The sequence below is a fragment of the Heliangelus exortis genome, chromosome 2 (assembly GCF_036169615.1).
Source record: "Heliangelus exortis chromosome 2, bHelExo1.hap1, whole genome shotgun sequence".
Lineage (NCBI taxonomy): Eukaryota > Metazoa > Chordata > Aves > Apodiformes > Trochilidae > Heliangelus > Heliangelus exortis.
In genome coordinates, this window is record NC_092423.1 from 18,568,866 (window position 1) to 18,588,605 (window position 19,740).

Below are 19,740 nucleotides of genomic sequence, written 5' to 3' on the forward strand. Positions count from 1 at the left end.
CGCTCGTCTCTGAGCAAGAGTGGGAGCCCCGGCTGGGAGAGACCCGAAGAGGGTTCCCACCCACAGCCTGGGTAGCTGCGAGGCCGAACCTCCGTTCTTTATCCGTTGTGATCCTGAAAATCTCCACGGATGGAGCCTGCACAAGCTCTCAGGACAAACTGTGATGCTTCTCGGGATTTAAGGAAATTTTGATCCCTTATGGATATGAAGTTTGAACTCCTGTTTTTCATGGTGGAAAAGGTTTTCCCTGTGCCCAGATTCCTGTTTCCATTCATGCCCACTGTTCTTCAACCCCGCGCCATGCTCTCAAGAGCCAGAGCCCACTCATACAGGCTCTGTCCAGGTACACCAGGTTCCCCCGACACCGCCCCTGTCCCCGGCGGAGCCAGTCCCGCTCCCGCAGACTTTCCACCCCGGTCAGCTGCTCCACACTCCGCTTCTTGTCGGCTCCTCGCCCCTCATGGGTTCGTGTCCTGTACCGGCTGTCCCCAGAACGACGTCACCAGTACTGAGTGTGGGGAACAATCCCTTCCCTTGGTCATTTGGGCTGTGATGGTATTCGTGCAGCACAGAGATGCTGCTGGCACTCTGTGCGGCCAGGGCACCCGGCTGGTTCCCTCTCACCCTTGGACCGTTTCTCCCGAGCAGCCCCGTCCCGCCTAGCCGAGTGACCCACCTGGCAGAGCAAACAGCTTCGGCACCGTACTTCCCCCTACTCTGCTCCGGGGCTGCCCGGTATCTGCGCTCGACCATCCCTTCCACCCCGCCTCCTTTGCATTCCCCAGGGCTGGGAGGGTACATGCGTGGCGGCCCCACAGGGGCCGGGCGTGAGGTGCTGGTGGGAAGGCAGCCGCTGTCTCCAGATCCTGAGGCTACTGTGAGGAGTGGGGAGGTGAAGGTAGCCCGCGGGAGCCCACCGCCCCATCCCCACAGTCCTACGGAGCCGCCAGCTCAGCCACATCCGGTTCCACAGTCGTGCTGTGCAGCCGAAGAGCGGTCCCCTGTACCTTGTCACCTGCCAGCAGCCCGGCCCCCAGTCCTGTGCAGACCCCAGGAGACAGGAGACCTACCCGCAGTCCCACTTGTCCCCTTTGGCTCAGCTGGGGCATATCTAAAGGCGTGCCCGGTCCTTCCCCCGTGCGTTCTCTGGGCCATGCCTGAGGTGAGAGAATCTCCTTTTCCTACATCAACTATGCCAGCTCCTTCCCTCCTCCCTGCATGGGACGGCCGTATCCGGGATGATGGCAGCCAGGGGATGAACGTTGCGGGTGAAAGCATCGTATCTAGAAGCACAAGTATAGATATAGCACACATGGTACACGAAATCCTCTCGGATTCATGTCACTCCTACCTGAAACGCTCAGAAAAGAAGAAAACAAAATACTAAATCCTAAATATGCTGAGGTGATTTCAGGGGGATTTCCTAGCCACAGAGCTGGCTATATTCCCTCTTCTGCATGCCCAAGGAGTCATCACCCACGGTGAGTTTCTTGCTACTGCCACACTCCGACTAGAACGGAGGAGTTCAAAGCCGATGAGCAAGCCACGTCGAGTGGCCCCCGTCACCACCGCACCTACTCGAGCCAGCCAGACACACCCTCCTACACTGACCTACAACCTACCTCGCAGAGGTCAGACAGACCAAGCAGAGACAGATCCAGAAGGGAAGCTCTTTCTGTGCAAAGCTTCTGCTACCTGCCTTCTACCGGCACAACTTTCTGACCACCATTTGTCCCACAGAGGCAGCAAGATAGGCGATAGGGCATCTCTGGTGAACATCTTGATGAAACATTTTCCCAATGGCCACGTCTGAAGTCTTTAGGGGGTGATGAGGAAAGAGAAGCAGGATCTCTGATGTTGATCTTAAGGACAACATGTGCCCAGAGATGCTGGGAGAGCTCAGCCCATTTACTATATCCGGGGTCTCTACCCCCTCCCCAGGGACGCCGGTGCCCCCTTTGCTCTGGCGCGCGTTGGTTCCGCACAGCCGGGGCGAACCGTACCGCGCTGGATAGTAGATTTCACACTCTGGAGGTGGCTCGACACCAGCGAGCCACAAGACTCGGGCAGCTGCTCTGGGAAGTCTGTCTGTGCGGTTTGTCCGTCCCTCCGAGGCAGCTCCACCAGGAGCCATGGTCATTTCGCGGCACCGTTGAGGCAGCAGGTCTCCCGCGGCTGCCGGGCAGTTCTCTCTGATGGGAGGGAAGCAGAGGGATATTTTGGGAACCAATTGTTTCAAAACAGTTGCTGAGTCAGAGCCCGTATATAGGGCATTTAGACCTAGAAGATCTTTGGAATCTTTGAGAGCAGTGCCCCAGGGGAGATGAGAGACTTGTCTCGTACAGCCCTTCTTCCCCTCACCGGGCATGGCTGGCGCTAAGCGTGTGCGCTGGGGTGCGAAGGCAACGAAACATCTCTGAACCCGGCTCTCTGCCGCTCGGTGCCCGGCGACACTGCGCAGAGCTCAGCCCTCGCCCCTGTGGCAGTAGTAGCTTTAAAGACGAACGATTCTCGTTTTGTGCATCAAGAAATGAGTACAGACTGTCCCCAAAGGACCTGTCTGAGGCGCGGGAAGGCTCCTCTCGGGTTGCCTAAGACATTACCAGAAGGAAACTTGCGAAAACCAGGAGCCGGTGACAGTGCAGCCCGGCACACAGCAACGCACCTGGTCCAGCACTGACTGTGTCGCAAACGCCCTTCTTTCAATGTTTGCCCTGTTTCGTGTCTCACACGGCCTCCTCTTGCCCGCCAGGAGGGCTAGAGACGTGCTCACGGGAACGACACTTCCCTGCACCACTCTCCAGAAAAAAAAAAAAAAAAAAAAGCACGTCCAACATCTGACACTTCGTGATTTCAATTCCCCGAGGGTAGAAGCCAATGAGGGGGACGCCAAGGGGCACACTGGCTTCACTTCAGAGCCCATAACCATACGTCAAGTCCAGCTGGCAGCCACCTTAAAAGGGGACCTGCAGTCACTAGAAGACCAGAGATACAGCGGAACATCCGGCCGGGGCAGAGCTACCTTGGAAGTCTGGCCCACACAATTCTGTGAATGAAATTCCCCAACCTCCGTTGGCCCACGCAATGCCTCTTCCTCCTCCCACCCTCACCTCCCAGGGAATACAGGAGAGGACATGCACCCTGCATAGAAGGGACCCGGAGCACCCAGAGTGGCCAGGACACGGAGCGCTGAAGGTTATCGGCACCAGTCGCTGACTGCCTCAACGCCCGCGGCGCTGAGCACGGGAGGCTGGGCCCGAGGGATCTACCCCGGCGGGCTTCGCAACTCCCAGCTGTCTGCCCCGACTTCTAAGAACTTCTATCCTCGCACACATTGTCTTGGCTGTCAGAGGCGGGCGGGGCGGCAAGCGGCTCCCTCCGGGCACCCACTTAGGAGCAAGGGAGCAGGCGCTGCTCCCCACCCCCCTGCGGGGATAAGAGCCCCGCGGTGAGAAGCAGCAGCATTCGTCCTCGTTGCCTCTCCGAGCCAGCGGAGCCCCCGGGGATTATGCGTGCAGAGCGCGGCCCTGCACTGGCTTCCAGTGGGAAGAGGGAGCCGGGACCCCCCGCTGCCCTCGAGCCCCTCCCGCCGCCGCCTCCAAAGGCCTCCATCCGAAAGTGCCCTGGCTTCTATTTTCTGCTTCCTTTTGCCCCGAACAGTTAGGAGATGAAAAATGGGTAAAAAGAGCAGAATGAGTAGCAGAGGGGTCCGAGGTGGAGAGGAGACACCGGTGACAGAAGCGAAGTCCACGCTAGTCTTCTGAAGTGACTCCAAACTCCTGCAATAGCTTAGAATAACGAGGCCTGTTAGCTATAGCTTAGATAAAGCCCGAAGTTCCCTGAGGTCCCCAGATCTGTTAGTTTTCCAGGCTTAAAATCCATCTCTTACTCTTTGGTTACCTAGACCTTTTTCTCTCTTACTGCTGATCCAACGACTTGAAACCACCTGGAAAGATGAGACAGGAGAGGTCCCCTTTCCTCCATGCAGTCACTACCCAATATTCTCCTCACATCTTCTCCACCCTGTCAGTGTTTGGTAAAACAGGAGTCCATAACGCTACAGTGGAACAATTAACAACTATGGCCTTTTTTCTTCCCGCATGAATATAAAACTCGACGGTTCATGTGTTGGGATTCCTTGTTGTACTGTGCTCTTTCAGGATTTTGATGAAGAGAGGAAGCAGGAGGGTTTTGAAAGACTGGACTAGAGCTGGCCCAGTATCTATGCAAATGGTATTTTACCAGTATATTTTAAACAAACAAACAAACAACCATTACTGCAATTGCTGATTTCAAATTACGCTTCATTAAAATGAAACATGCTGCATCTTGTCAGGACTTTTTACGGTTTAAAGCACAATTTATACTAAACTCTGCTCTGTGCAGCTTTGTAGGATTGAGTGTGTCCTGGTAATAAATTTTTGTACAACTTTCCTGCTTTGAAGGCGAGAGGAGACCCACACGCCTCCCTACAGGCGTTAGGATGTCCCGCCGCATGCCTGACACGGGGCAGAGATGCGCTACCAGATACTGGAGGACGAAAATCGCCTTGCAGAGACGTCTGCGGAAGTTCTTTTGCAAAGCCCCACCAGCCGTCACCTTCCCCGAGCTGTGCCCCAGAGCAACCCACGGCCATGAATCCCGAGCACCTCGGGGGCAGTTGCCCAGGACCCGTGCGGTCAGACGCCGGGCAGCAGTAAGCCCGCCCCTTCCCCGCCGCCACGTGGGGCCCATAAATACAGCACCGCTCTCAGGGCGAGCGCGGCACGGCAGGGCGGCGGCCCCACAAAGGCGGCGGGGCGGCCCCGGGCTCTCGCACGCCCGGTGGAGGAGGAGGCACCTGCAGCCGGGGTCGGCCCGGCTGCGCGCCCTTCCCTTCGAGCTGGTACCTGGGCGCTGCGCTCGTAATGCACCATAAAGAGCCTCCTTTCAGGCTCTTTCAAGCCGAGATCGCGGAGGTCACCGTGTCTACAAACCCCACTCTGTCGGCCGCTCGGGCCGGGGTGCCAGGGCGGCAAGCTGGAGAGCAGGCACAGCCCATGGGAATCCCAACACTTGTGCCGCCGGCTCCCCCGGCCCGCCCTTCTCCCCCGCTCCCCCGCCCCGAGAAGCCGCTGAATGTAACAAATGAGCTGCAATCGATCTGCGGGCAGGGGGGAAAATCAAATTATATGGTGCGGCTGGGCGGCCGTGGCCAGCAAAAGGTGCGGGCGAGCGGCGGGCGGGCTGCCGGCTTCGCTTCGCCTGAGCGCTCTTGGAGCGCGGGGGCTGTCGGCCCCGGCTCCGCTCCCATCCCCACCGAGCCTCGCCTCTCGCTCCTTGGAGGAGCCTGAACTGCGCCGGCAGGGCCGAAGCGGGAGGTCTCCGGCTGCCAGGGTCTTAGGCCGCTCCATGCACGGTTGCAGCCTGCGCCCCCCGGTCTCGCTGCCGGACTGCGAGCAGGTTGCGCAGCGTGCGGAGGCGCGGCCAGCAACTGCAAAGCACCTGGAGAAGGATGGATGGGACGGGGGGAACTCCAGCAAGGTCGTGCCCTGTCCTCCCCTTTTGGTCTCCCCCCCGAGCTCGTCTCTCGGGCCTGGGGCTGGCAAAAGGAAGCAGTCTCGTTCCCCGTATCGCTGCCGCCAGGCCTGACCCGCACCTGCGGAGCCTGGGGCTCGCACCGCCCCGGCGGGAGGAGCGCTGGGCACCCGCCGACCGAGACGGGCAGCACCTGCCGGAGCCGCGGGCTGTGAGCAGGGGGGTGCAGACAGCCAGCTCGTACCTGAGCCCTGTTCTCGCCCTCCAGACGTGCGTGTGGGGACGGCTCCGCTTGGGAAAAACCCCTCGCAAGGCCGGTGGTTGTCTGGGGGTCCATGGGAATCTGGCCACTTGTGCCGGCCGCAGCCGGGAGGGGGCTGTGCTTCCTTTACAAAAAGAGACACAATTAAGCAAAATGCTCAATGAACATTATAAATGATGTGCAATCGCCTCGCAGATTGCCTAGCAAATCAAATTATATGGTTGCTCACGGATGATTTCTGTGTGCTTTAAAAAGCAAACAGGTACTTTCTGATTTGGGTGGGTTTTTTTGTTGGTGTTTTCTTCTAAAAAAAAAAAAAAAAAAAAAAAAAAAAAAAAAAGAAGGAAAAAAAGGGAAAAAAAGGACAGCGCTTTAAACATTGCGGAGCAATGCCACACGCTGAAAGGCGGCTGTGTGAATATTCACGTTCTCCTTTGTTCGCCTCGGATTTCACAATAGCCTGGGGAGGGCACGTCCACCCCACTCTTGTAAATTTACCAATCCTTGACTAAAACCGCCAGGCACCTGCTTGGCAGAGCACAAAGCTGCCTACGTTTCCACCAACAATTTACTGTTTCATCAGCTTCTAAATTGGCCCCACAATAGAAAGGCTCAAAGCTAATATCATTTAAATCAACGGAGATGACCGAGTTCAAGGCTCCGCCGGCTGCGGAGGCGGCGGGGCCGCGGCTGCCGCCCGGCTCCTCCTGCGGGAGCCGTTCAGGTGGGAGCGGGGCGGGCCGTGCCGTGCCGTGCCGTGCCCTGCCTGCGGAGCCAGGCTTCCCCCCCAGGCCAGGCCCGGGGCGCGGAGAGATCGGAGGAAAAGGCAGTCAGGGTGTGGGTTGAGGGATGCCGGGTGGGTGCTGGGTTTGCTGGACGGGGGGGACGCAGGACACCACAGCCGAATGAAACGGCGACAAAGCCAACCGCCCCTCGCTGCTAACAGGCTTCTAAACAGGCCCAGACGGCGCGGGCAATCTGGAGTAGGATCTGGCTCCCCACGGTTGCCCGCTGGCTCCCCCCAACTGCTCGCAGCCCTCGACGGCATCCCGGGGGCGCGGCAGTGGCGAGCGAGCTCTGCCCAGGGCCATCCGCCTGCTTCCACACCGGCGGCAGGTTGTCCCTGCTCGGGGTGCCCCTCCCTGTTCCCGACGGGGGTTTGTCAGCAAGGCCACTAGAACAAAAGTAGTATGTAGAAAACGTGCTCGATAAGGAGCCCCTTATTTTCCAATACAGAAAACCACCCATGGGAGGGGGAATGGCTTCCTGAGACCTGGTCCTGATGACACTGCTCTGATCTAGCGGATGGCTCATTTGAAAACCTATACCGGCCTGCCATCCTACCTGTAGAAGGGTTAGTAGACAACAAAGCAACTGAGTGCTGATGAAAATGTTAGTTGCACTCTTTACAACTTTTAGAAGGGTAATAAGGCTCCCTAGCACCAGCTGGCTGGCAGGAGGGACTGTGATTTGCTCTTAATCTTTTTATTCCTGATAACTTCTGATGACTAAGAATCCTGACCCAACGGATAACAGGGCAGCTTTCCATTCTGGAAACAACCATGTTACACCATCTCTTCCATAAATATATCCAGCTCTAAAGTAAAAAAGAAAAAAACATTCTTTCAGTCATTGCTTCTTTTTGTGGGTCAGAGACTCACTTTTCTGAACTCCTCCTTGGTTCACAAACATTTGCTCTTTTGTGAGTGTGGGCTCTCAGGAAAGATCTCAATCCCCATGGGATTTTCCCTCAGGTTCATAAACCGCTGCCACATTCCTTTCCAGCTCTCATTTTGCCAAGGCAAGCAAGGCAAGCTCAGTATTAGACTCCCTGTTTCCTTATCAAACCAAACCACCTTTCCCTGACCTTTTCTCCATGTAAGTTATTCTGCTGGACAACCAGAACTGTAACTGTATACAGTCATCCAGGAGAGTCCTCACAGCTCCTTGGAGATTGCCATCAGCATTTGCCTTTCTGCCAAAATCCCTTACTTCATACTCATGAGTTATATTTACCTTTTTCATGGCCATGTTCCTCCGGCAGCTCATGAGCACTTTGCCATTAATTAGTGCCCCAAGGTCTTTTTCCTCCTCTATCTGGCAAGGTCTACCAAGAACACAGTCATAGCACATGTTCTTACAATACGACCCAAATAAATTACCTCTTCATACTGGATTTCATTCCTTCTTTACCACCCAGGTATTCACAATCCTAGGCTTCCTCCTGGTGACCTTTCAAGCTTTTTCCCTGCTGTTATAATCTTCCCACTATGCAGCTTTATCAGATGTTGTTAGCAGAGTTCTTGTTTTGTTCTAAAACTTTCTGAAAATTTTCCTTTGAGTCCATAAAAGCAAAGAGATTACTGTCCTAGGCTACAGCCTAGGTCCATCCTGTTCCCCACCTGTGCCAGTGGTAAAAGCTAGGGGACTTTGAGAAGTTTTTTTATTGTTATTGAGAAACATAATTTCTGAAGGTATTGTTTCTGTTTCTAAGACCTCTTGACATATTTCACTCCTCTGTGAATTTTGCCTAATGGCTTTTAGGACTCAAGCAGTTTTATTAAAATTATTATCCAGTAGATTTGAGTTTTAAATGAATGATTCCTGTCTTGGAAACACAAGCAAGATTTAGAGTTTCAGGTACAACAGTATGACAGGTCTAAAAGCATCTTAAGGGTTCACATTCCTAACATATCTCTCTTCAGCTACTGTCAAACTGTGCAAGTTTCTCTCCAGAGGAGACATCTTACATTCTCTTGATGCATTGTTGAATACTCTTGGCTGTAACATGATATGAAAGCTATCCCGATTGTTTTTAGCTAGGAAAAGCTGACCTACCATGGCTGTCCAGTTCCAGAAAAGAAGTTCCAATGGAGATCCCTAAACCCTCCCTTCTATGTGCAAGGTAGGCTTTTCTCTAGCCCAGAGTTTGACATCTTAACATTTTTTGGCTCCTTGCTGAGCCTACTGGCTCACTCTTGCATTCTTTGTTGATCACCCACCTCTCACTATACCAGAAGCCTTGGGGCTGGGTGCCCAGCACCTATAATTTAGGCATTGCAAAACCACATCTCTGCATCCATTTAGCCCTGAGGCTTTTATCTTTGTGGAGAATTATTAACCAAGTCAGGGACATGAAAAACATCTACACAAGGAGATGCTGCATTTTCTTTGGAAGCTGTCCACACATGAACAGTGCTGTTAAATTTAGCCTGGTGCCTCTTCTCCTATGCTTACCTTCTTCCAGTGGGCATGGGAGAACATTGTCCACTCCATGAGAATCTTTCTCATGAGGACTGTTATTATGTCTCCTCTCAATGACCACTTTCTGAGCAGCAAAACCCATTTGCTTTCGGTGTGTGCTTTTTAAACATCTTAATGGTTTTTTTTCTGTTCTCTGCTAATTTCCCTGTAGCTTTTCTTCAAGCATAATGTCCAAAACCAGACACTGTACTTGGGCTAAGCCTCACCAGTGCCAAGTAGAGCAGAATAATTACCTCAATGTTTTTAACCAAAACACTGCTGCTAATATGTCCCGAAATGACATTTAAGTTTCTGCATAGGTTTTATCTTGCTTATAATCCATGCATTTTATCATGCATGTAATTCCTCATTTACGTGGTTCACAACTGCCAGTTGATCCATTCCTGCACTATTGCTGCTTTATCAGTTATTCCTCATTTCACAAACTGTGCATTTGATCAGCTTTTTGTCCCAAGACTGCATTTTGTACTTGCTTTTATTACTGTGCAGTTTATTGATTTCAGGCAAGCTCTCCAATCTGTAAAGATCAATGTGAGTCCTGATCCTGTTCTCCAAATCAACCTCTCCCAGGCAGTGCTCTCAAGAGTTGAATTAAGTACTTTCTTTTCCAGTAGCCAATTTATTACTGAAAACATTGGAGTCACAACAGATACCTGCAAGTCCTCACTTGGCACGTCCAGATTTAACAGTGAACTGAAGGTGTGTGCTCTGGTATGATTCAAACATTATGTGCTCATTATAATCCCCATTTCATTTAGACCTCATTACACGGTTTTATTTATAAGAAGAGTAAGTCTTTTGACACTAACAAAGTCCACGTATATCACATCTATCCCTTTATACACTCAGCTAGTTAGTCCTTCAAATAAGGACACTGAGTTAATTTGAAGTGATGTGTTCTTGATTAATCCATGTTGTTATGTTTTACTGCCATCTTATTACTATGTGCTTACAAATTGATTAATAATTGAATCTCATTATCATGGTTATGGTGATGGATTAATACTTCTCAGGACCCTCTTCTTTGCTCCTTTTTGGGCTTGTAAACACATGCCTCTGGCATCAATGTCCTCAAGCAAGTCACTGAGGGTGGGAGTCACCATCAGACAGTCAAAAGCTGGAGACTAATTAGGAGGGATTTACTTCCTTGAATATGGGAGTATGAGATGCACAGTCTAGTATCATGTTACGTACTATATAGCAAAGACATTTCTTGAGGGTCACATATATAACACAGGACTCACGGGAGACCTGCACCTTTCTGGAAGCTCAGCTGGAGCTTCCATGCAGACTATCAATGCAGGATACCTGAGAGCACCTAGAATGCGATAGGACATCTCTATCTGTGTTAGAGTAACTGCATCCCTAAGTATAAGGTGATCACTAATAGACAAGGGGAATAGGTGGGTGTAACAAACTGTCCTCAGGAGGTAACTTTCTTAAGATGGAGTCTGCTGGCCTTTGAAAATGCCACTCCCATTCCACTGGTTTCAGAAGGAAGCAAAACATTTTAGCTTCAGGTTACAGGACTAATATTTAGGCAGCTACCTGTTTTTCAAGGCATTCTGCCATTTAAATGGTTCAAATGCCCAGTAAGAGTTTTGAAGTACTTAAGTGCCTTACTCACAGACTGGCCTGTGCTTATTCTGGCTCATTTTCAGCACTACCGAAGACACCCAATGTAGGAAGCTAATTAACTCCAAAGCCTCCTGAAATCTGGAGTGCCCTCTTTATATGCTTATAGCTCTCTAATTATCAAGAGACCCTGCACTGTTTAAACCTTCATTTGTGTGTTGTTGACTGAAAGGAATTCAGGGTTTTATAATTCAGACCTATCTATCAAGTGTCAAAACCAGCCTTTCACTCACTCTTAAGATGTTGTGAGGATAACCACATATAGTACATATGGCAGTACTGGAAATTCACCTGAACTGGTCACAGCCCTGAGATCTTCCACCAGATCTACAGGCAGGGCACTGATGTCAGGGCATAACTAACACAATAACAAATGTAGTTAATTAAGAAAACAAAGATCCCATCAGATACAATTACTTCTTTTTTGTTACCAAAAACGCTCAAGACCTCTTCTGGACATAGGGAGTCTCACAGACACTGTAAATCCACAGGTTGAGCTGCATGCATACACATGTTCATCTGATGTACAAGATCTTTATGATCAATTACAGCTAAATGAATTAATGGCATATAGTACTGGTACATATCCTTCAACTGTGCCTTTGTTTGCAAGCTGTCAGGAATCTGTATTAATAATTCCACTACCAGTATCTTACAGGCTGTTTGATTTAATCCAATGCCTCCAATGTCTTTCCCATCAACAGGGACTACAAGAGACTGCATAATAGCTCAGATCCAAATGAGCTGCTGCAGTTTCCCACCCCAGTATGGAGACTGAAGCAGAATTACCCCAGGCCAACTGTCCCTGCTCACCACTGCAATGTACAGTAGAGGGATTTAGCCCTTATTTGTCATCTTTTGTCTGCAGCTTTGTTGTTTGGGTGGGGCTGCACCTGTTCATGAGGAGTGGGAATCCCTTAATTATGGCTGTGGGGCTGGGCAGCGAGAGCTGTCCCTGTGCACTGGCACACAAAGGCTTAGGCAAATGCGTGTGAATTTAGTGCCCTCTTTATGCCATGCCAACATTCAATGCAAATCCTCCTCAGGTCTTCACGGCTCAGCTCCCGCATTCCCAGGGGCTTCTGCCTTGCATTTCACACACTGGATTCTCCTTTCTTTAGATAGCAGGGATGCTGTCTTCCTGTATTTTGTGTTCTTGAGACCTGCAATTGTTTAGGAATAACAGCTAAGGGATAATAATACATTTTAAAGTGTACTTTTAACTACAGCATCACCAGTTCTTTCCTTTTATCAAATGCAAACTGAATTTACTTGCTGAACATATCCCCAGTGCTTTGAAGTGCCACGTTTGTAAGGACAGCCTGAGCCTCAGAGACACAGAGAATTCTGTCTCCACTGAATTCTCAGGAATATGACCCCAATCTCTTCTCTTACTCAGCCCAGTTACCTGCTGAAGCCTCGTTGATGCCACCTCACTTTAGCCTTATTTCCTCCCTCCCTCTCTTTCCCTGCCCTACACTCCCCTCCACTCTCGACACCTCATCCTCTGGTGCCTGGAGTCACCATCTTTTGCTCCCTCTTCTCCTTCCCTACCCAAGCCTTTTCCTTTCCGACCCAATCTTGGTCTCCAACCAAAATGCCAGCAGAGGCACAGATACCATAGCCGGCCTCCACCTCTTAACTCCAGAGGCCAACGCCACAAAGTCCTCTCATGACTACAAATAAATTCGTGCCTAGACCTTGCATTCTGGGGCTGAAGCGTGACCTTGCTCGTAAGGAAACTATGGCGTACCTGCCTGCTATAATCGTCCAAACTTCTGTTGAGCGTGAGCACAGACATCCTCAGAACTCACAACACAGCAATTTATCCCACCTTTTTCCACGGCAGCTCCCCAGTCCTTGTCAGGTTTGGGGATTGCCCTCCAACCAGGCAGTGGGCAGCCCGAGGGCCTGGCCCCGGGGCTCTGCCGCCATCTTGTGACGCCGGGCGGAACGGCGGGGAGAGGGAGCGGGCCCTATGATGGCGATCTCGCCTTCCCCACGGATCCGGGGGTGGCTTTGCCGGCGTGGCGGGCGCGAAGGCTCCGAGCCCCGAGCAGTCGCCAGAGCTCTGGGTGAGCCCCCACAAGTGGTGCGACCTGCCATGGCCACCCCCGGCCTTTCCACAGCCCTGCATGCCAAAACGGGTTAAATCCCCTCCAAGAAAAAAACCACCCGAAACAAAACTGGCTTGCCAAGGCAAAACAATGCCTGAAACATTGCAATATGACTAAAGCAGTCCTGAAAATAGCTAAAATTTGTTTTCTTGCTAATAGCAGCGCTTCCTGTTTGCTGTAGTGCTGCCTCAGTGGCCTGTGGGTTTCTGGCTGTAGACCAGGCTTCTGGATCTTCTTCAGCCCGCGTTGGTTCCGGATGAAGACTGAAGCTGGTACCAGGTAATGGGTGCTGAGTGGGGTGTGAGAGGCTCCTCTGAAGTGAAGGAAAAAGGCACTCAGCTGGTACCCCTTCCTCTTGTTGCTGAAAGGCACAGCAGTCCGACTGCCCTTCTTGGCAGTGCCAGGGGAGAACCTGACATCCATGCCTCCTGTGAAGCTGCTGTAAGAGCCACCAGGAGAAGCAGGGTTGAGAGCCAGCTGTTGTTGAGTTTATATGACAAATGAGAGGTTCAGATGTAAGACTGATAGCAATTAGATTGCCACCTGCTATCACTTTAATCCACATCCTGGATTTTTAATTGGGGGGGAGGTATTGGCACATGAATACATAAGGACTATCTTAAAAGGCACAAAGAATTAGGATTGCATCATAATCATGACAAGTAGGGCTGCCCCATTTTTTTTTTTTTTAGTTTTAGGCTTTACTGTGAATCTTGGTCTAGTTTTTTAACAGTTTAATCCTAGGCTTTCTAGGATTTCTGGACTCTATACGTCCATCCATTAATTTATTTATTCTTATTTTAGCAAATGCAGATTATTTAATTTTCGGCCTGGCCAGCTCTTTCCAGTTTGGCTTCCTGACAGCCTTCTGCTGCCAAGTGGCCAGCATTCATTTGCATTGTGCCTGATTTTCAGCAGGTCCCTATCTGAGGGCTACTCTTCCTGGCTGTTACCCAGGTAAGCAGTGCTGCTGCAGTCAGAGTGATAATAGCTCTCAGTAATTGGTACTTCCACAGGTTTGCAGGGTCAGAGCTTGCTTCTTCCCCTCCTTTGGATAGCACTAATTTGCTTTTAAATCAAGCTTCATCAGAAAAAAAAAAAAAAAAAAAAAAAAAGAGAATGGCAAGAATTTTGAAAGGTTTGCTGAAAAGGGAGAAACATGGTGATGTTGTTGGCAAGACACAAAAAATAGACTATGATTTGCATAAGGAGCTACTGAGAGAGGGGAGCTGAATGAGAGGTCAAGGGAAAGGTTTGCATTGACTTCAAAGAGTATTGGATCAGATCCACATGGAGCATCTGTGTCCTTTGATGCACCAGCAAACTGCAGATAACAATCCTCTCTGTACATGCTTTACTATGGCATTATGTGGAGAAAGACTTTGAGAGTGGCAAGGGCACAAGCCAGTCTTAGAAAGTAGGTCCATATACTCTATTCAGGAGACACTTTTCTAGGTGATCTAAGGCTGCAGCAGGTTTGAAAGTGCATGTACCCTAGAGGTCACTGCAGAGCAGCTATTTTAGCATCTGTGTGTTTTGAGAGAAAATGATCAAGACATTCTGGAATATTACAGTAGATATTTTGGGTTTTTAAAATGTATTTTGCAATGACTCCAAGTAGTCACTGTCCATCCTTCTATAAAACCACCAGCCATTTGTGACACCTTCACAGAGCACAGGATCCCAAAACTGTACCCAGCTATCTTTCTCAGGTGGAATGTCACATCCATGCTACACTATTCACCTCCTACTCCCACCTGCTCCCTAAACCACACCTCACCCTGTGAGGTCTTCCTGCTGCCGAGTAGCCCAGCCTCATCATCCTGTCTGCATCACATCTCTCCAGCACCCACAAGCTGTAGTCCCACCATGGTCCAAACAAATTTGTCCTTGTCCAGCCAGAAGAATGGTTCTGATAGCAGAGAGGTCCCTGCAGCTACTGCTGTGGTTGCTGCAGGCTCGGCAGTCATCACAAGCACAGATGAAAACCTCTGATCAGCTGAAGTTATCTGTGGAGAGCTGCTTAATGGAATTAGTTAAATACCATGGCCTGGGCAGAGTGCAGGAGTCTTACTGTGTCTTCTCAGAGCAGTTCATTTGCTGTCTCTGTTTCAGGGCTTTTTTATTGGCTACTTCTGCCCAATCTTGAGGAAGGTGTAGAGAGAGGGTGAAATGTTCCAGCTAAAAAAGATAAATTGGCACAGGGGTGTATATAGTGAATATAGCAACAGGGTCAAAATAGTAAGCCATCATAAGCATCTCTACAGCCCTTTTAATCTGTAATATCAAGCAATATGCAAGAGCTAAAAGAATTCAGCCTTTCAGCAGTGGTCGTACATCCAGAATATGCAGGGTTTTTTACCTATTGCTTAGTTGCTGTCACCTCTGAATTAGGACAGAAAAGCTGTTCATTGCACAAGGCAATGACACTTTGCAATTGAGGGTGTGAGAGGCTAATCCAAACTGTAAGACAAGGCAGTATTTAGAGTCTAGAGTTGGCCAGGCCACTGCCTTACAAAAAGAGCCATGGATCTTTAACACCGTGGTCAGGCCCTCAGTTTGACGTCTCAGCTGATAAAACAGGAAAGGTGAAAGCAGGGGCAGAACCAATCTTTTAACAGCTGGCTATAGGAGAAGACAAATTTGTAAACTGAAAGAGGGACAAAGAAAAAACATTTACCCCCTGCTTTTAATAGAGATTCATTCATAAAAGTAAAGCAAAGGCTACAAGGTCATAGAAAGTTACATGTGATCTGGTTTTGGAAAATGCCCTTCTTATAGACCAAGCTCAGAGGCGGAGGCTATTTGGGCTATTGCCAAGGAGAAGTGCCATGGAGGCCCTTTTTTTCCTTCTCTGAGGGTCTAAGGAAAATCCAGTTAGACATATTGTACATTACAAGGTTTAGTGACCTTTGTTTTTAATGGACCCAAGCATGAATACCCAAGTGCATTCAGGAGAGGCCCAGGACTAAGAGGTAATGTAAAGCCTGAAATAGGGAGGGAACATTTTCTGGATTGGGAATAGGGTCATTCCTGGGGCATTGAATGTGTGAGGGTTCATTTTGCACCTGGTATTCTGATTAGCAGTGCGGTCAATCTCCTGAACTTCCCAAGCATGAACACCTGCTTCTAGCTCTGCTTGGATCCTAGCCCTTCACAAGGCTTGCTCCTTCAGTAAATCCAAGAAAATGAGTGGGCATCCCATGGCTCTGTTAGAACTGTCCCCACCAGGGAGGATGGATCTCAGTTCCCCCATCCCTGAGCTCACACTCAGCTCTGTAGCTGACATCCTCTATATGCTTTAAGCCCTCTAGCTGTGTCCTTATCCTTTAGTGCTGACTCTTTCTGGAAAGGAAAACAGAATTTTTCATTGTCTATCTTTGACTCCAATACCTTTTTCTGTGTCGCCTTTGCCTCTTTCCTAACAGGTGAGCAAAGTACTTGCTACCCTTTCCTGTTTCTTCCTCCTAACATAAAATGTCTGGATCTATAATCCAATCTTCCAAAAATGGCACCTGAGGAAAGATGACTTGGCTGTGTACCATATTTCTACATCCCATACATCACTAATGTGACAGGGCAGCACTGTCTTTGTTTTCAGAACTAAGCAGGCCACTTGAGCATCCCTGATGACTTTACTTTTTCCTGATTTCTGTGGCAGCCCCTCTGACAGGTTTTTTTGGAAGTTACTTTGTGAACACCGTCAAACTGTGTGCACAAAGGAGTCGAGCTGGATGAGCTCAGCCGATGCCTGCACTGCCAGCTTCCCCAGGGCCTGCAGGCCAGATCTCCACAGTCACCTCCAGCACATGCAGGGAGCTGCTGACTCAGCTGTGGGCACACGACTGCACGTTTGATCATCTCTCTGGCACTAAGGGAAGAGGATGGAGTGTATGGAGTGTACAGAGGGAGGAGGGTTCAGGCACAAGGTGAGGGTGAGGGCAGTTTAAGAAAGCCAGAGGCATATTACAAAGGGATTTATGAGGAGGAGAGAGCAAGGATACCACAGAGCAAAGAAAAAAAACCAACCCCAAAAGCCAAAAAACAGCCCAACAAAAGAGAAGACAGTAAAAGGGGAGTGCAATAATGGGCATGAATTTCTCTTTCTTCTGCCCCGTGGCAAGCTGCCAATGCCTTCCACACACATTCCTCAATGCTACTAAAACCAGTCCCCATGGACACACCTGCCTTGAGACAAATTCTTTTAGTCTTGAAAAAAATCTGGGCACTTCTTCAATAAAGAGCTTTGCTTTTTAACTACTTTGCCTTTGTGAATTTTGTCAGCAGCTCTCACTTGGAGAGCTTTTGAGAACCCTTTCTGTAATCAGATTCCCCTGCCCTGCCCCCAGGGACTGTGGGCGAGTCACTTCCCACAGCTGTCCCTCAGCTTCCTATTCTGTGACATGTGGCTCACCACTGCCTCAAAGGGATGAGGCCAAGCATCATTTATGTGTAAAGAGCTGTGAAATCCATGAGGCTGATGGGGTGCTGAGCATTACATGACATGCTGTGATGTTACCACAGCTCATCACTTGGGTATACCAGGAGGTGGGACAGGCACAGAGTATGGGTTAAAGCACTGCCCAGTGCTTTTGCAGTCATGAAGTGTCATTGTCAAAGATCAGTAAGAGAAAGAAAGAGGAGACCGTTCAGCTGTGTGGTGACAGGATACTTTTCTTCTACATAGTAGGGCCAAAGCTGAAGACCAGAGAGTACAAACGTGCTTAGGAGTACTAACCATCCTAGGAGCCCACACCATCTTCTTCAAAACTGGAAAAACAGCAAAACCCAAACAGACTTTGCCAGTTCTTTCTCGTGCACCTGAACCACCTCATACTGGAGGTGTTCTGGGGTGGCAAAATCTTACTTTTGGTCTGAGAAATGTCTCTGCTTCTCTTGTTCTGAACAGAATCAGAGTAGATGGTCAACAAGCTTAAAAGAAAACCCACATGATCTGCAGTGTGGTACAACAGAAAAGAGCACCACCACAGTTCTGTGGATGCATGGCTAAATAATGGGCATTACAATTTCTGGTGAAAGGAGGGTGAAGCTGCTAGTAACACAAGAGTAACCTGCTCTTTCATTACTTTCTTCTCTTTGTGCTTACAGAAAAGCCATGCTGCCTCCCAGGCAATGAAGTTGCTGTTAGCAATCTGCCTTGCCTCATTTCTACCTAAAGCTGTCATGGAACAAAGAGCATCCGTTCATTTTAGACTGTGTGGCAGTACCCAGCACAGCCAGTCTGCACAGCTGCCTAGTTCCTAACCAAACCCATACCACCCATCCAGGAAAGCTGGAGAGGGACTTTTTACATGGGCATGTTGGTATAGGATGAGGGGAAACAGTGTTAAGCTGAAAGAGTGTAGACTTCAATTAGGTATTAGGAAGAATTTTTTTACTGTGTGGGTGTTGAGACACTGGCACAGGTTGCCCAGAGGAGCTGTGGCTGCCCCATCCCTGGAATTGTTCAAGGCCAGGTTGGATGGGGCCATGAGCAACGTGGGGTAGTGGGAGGTGTCCCTGCCCATGCTGGGGAGATGGATTTAGGTGATCTTTAAAGTACCTTCCAATGCAAACCATTCTATAGTTCTGATTCGTTAAGTTGTCCTAGTTGTCTTAGCTTTAGTTTTAATATCACAGCTAGAAAAACATGTTAGCTTTACCTCCTCTCTTTCATTTATTTGTTCATCCTCCAGTAAAGCACCAAAAGAAGTTTTAGAAAACGCATGTGTTGAAGACCTGGTTGCTGTTAGAAGTGAGGTAGCATATAATTCTGGCTTCGCTACAAATTTATTTTATAGTCCTGAGCAAGTCCATTAAATTAAGTCTTCCCCCCAGTAAAATTAAAAATAATTACTTGCTTTGTAGAGATGCTGCAAAGACTAAGAAAGTCTTTCGATAGTTTATTTAAGATATTAAAATATATTAAGAATTACGTAGAAGCCTCAATTAGAATTTATAAAAAGGCTATTTAAAAACACAATGGGATAAAAAGTATCATCATTGAAACTAATTATTGAAATAATAATGTTGAAAAACTTCTCAGATGTGAAGGATGGAACATAAATCTGGCATTGCCTGGCAAAGTACAGTCAGTTCAGAAAAGAAACTGCTTTTTATTCACTCTTGTGGAACAAAGTCAGTGCAGATACATGAGAAAAAATTATACTTTTTAAAATTATACTCTTTAATAATGTCTTCCATTTTGGTAATCCTTATTATTCATGATCTTACAACACTTCATGTCTTTAGCTGGTATCTGCCCTGGTATGGTTGGTACCACAGCCACAGAAGATAATGAAATCCCCTGCCCCAAAGAACTTACAGTCAGAGGTTCTGAATGTTCAGCAGTTTACACCAAATGGGGATGAGACCATAACACTCAAGAGCTCTGTTTATAGGCATAAAATTAGTTTGTGTAAATGCATCATCATGTGAGATAAACTCAAATACATGAGAAATGTCACAGGGATTCCCCTGCCAGATGCATGAAGCACAAGGTAACAGTGAAATCGTCACAGCTGGTGTAATCCCAACTCTCAGGCTACATCAGTTGCATAGATATGCTCTATGTGCATACTGAGAGAGGAGAATTTCAGGGAGGAGACCAGGAAGAGGCAGGGTATCTAAGTGGCCTTGCAGAGTCTTCACTGGATCTCCTCTTCTTCTGACAGCCCGAGATAAAGCACAGATGTATTTGAAGAAAACTTGACCTCAAATTTACAAAGGCAGCTGCTGCTGGCAGAGCACAGGCCAGTACCATCAGCATGCCTAAGACAAAACACAAGGTGGGACCATGCTGTGATAGAGCTTGAAAGTGAAAAATAGAAGTTTGAGATGATATATAGAAAATAAGAAACCAAAAGAGAGAAGAGTAAAACCAAAAACACAGACAGCTTGCAGTTTTATAATTGCAGGTCTTGGCATATCCTCAAAATTAATTGC

General features: G+C 48.9%; 1 long non-coding RNA gene across 1 annotated transcript; it reads right to left on the minus strand.

Moving 5' to 3' along the window:
* Window positions 1-9,629: 9,629 nt before the first annotated feature.
* Window positions 9,630-15,974, minus strand: LOC139792138 (uncharacterized). Its single transcript, XR_011724159.1, has 2 exons — window positions 12,513-15,974; window positions 9,630-11,841 (listed from the first exon to the last, which is right to left on the minus strand). It is a non-coding gene; the product is annotated as an uncharacterized lncRNA (long non-coding RNA).
* Between the last annotated feature and the right edge of the window lie 3,766 nt (window positions 15,975-19,740).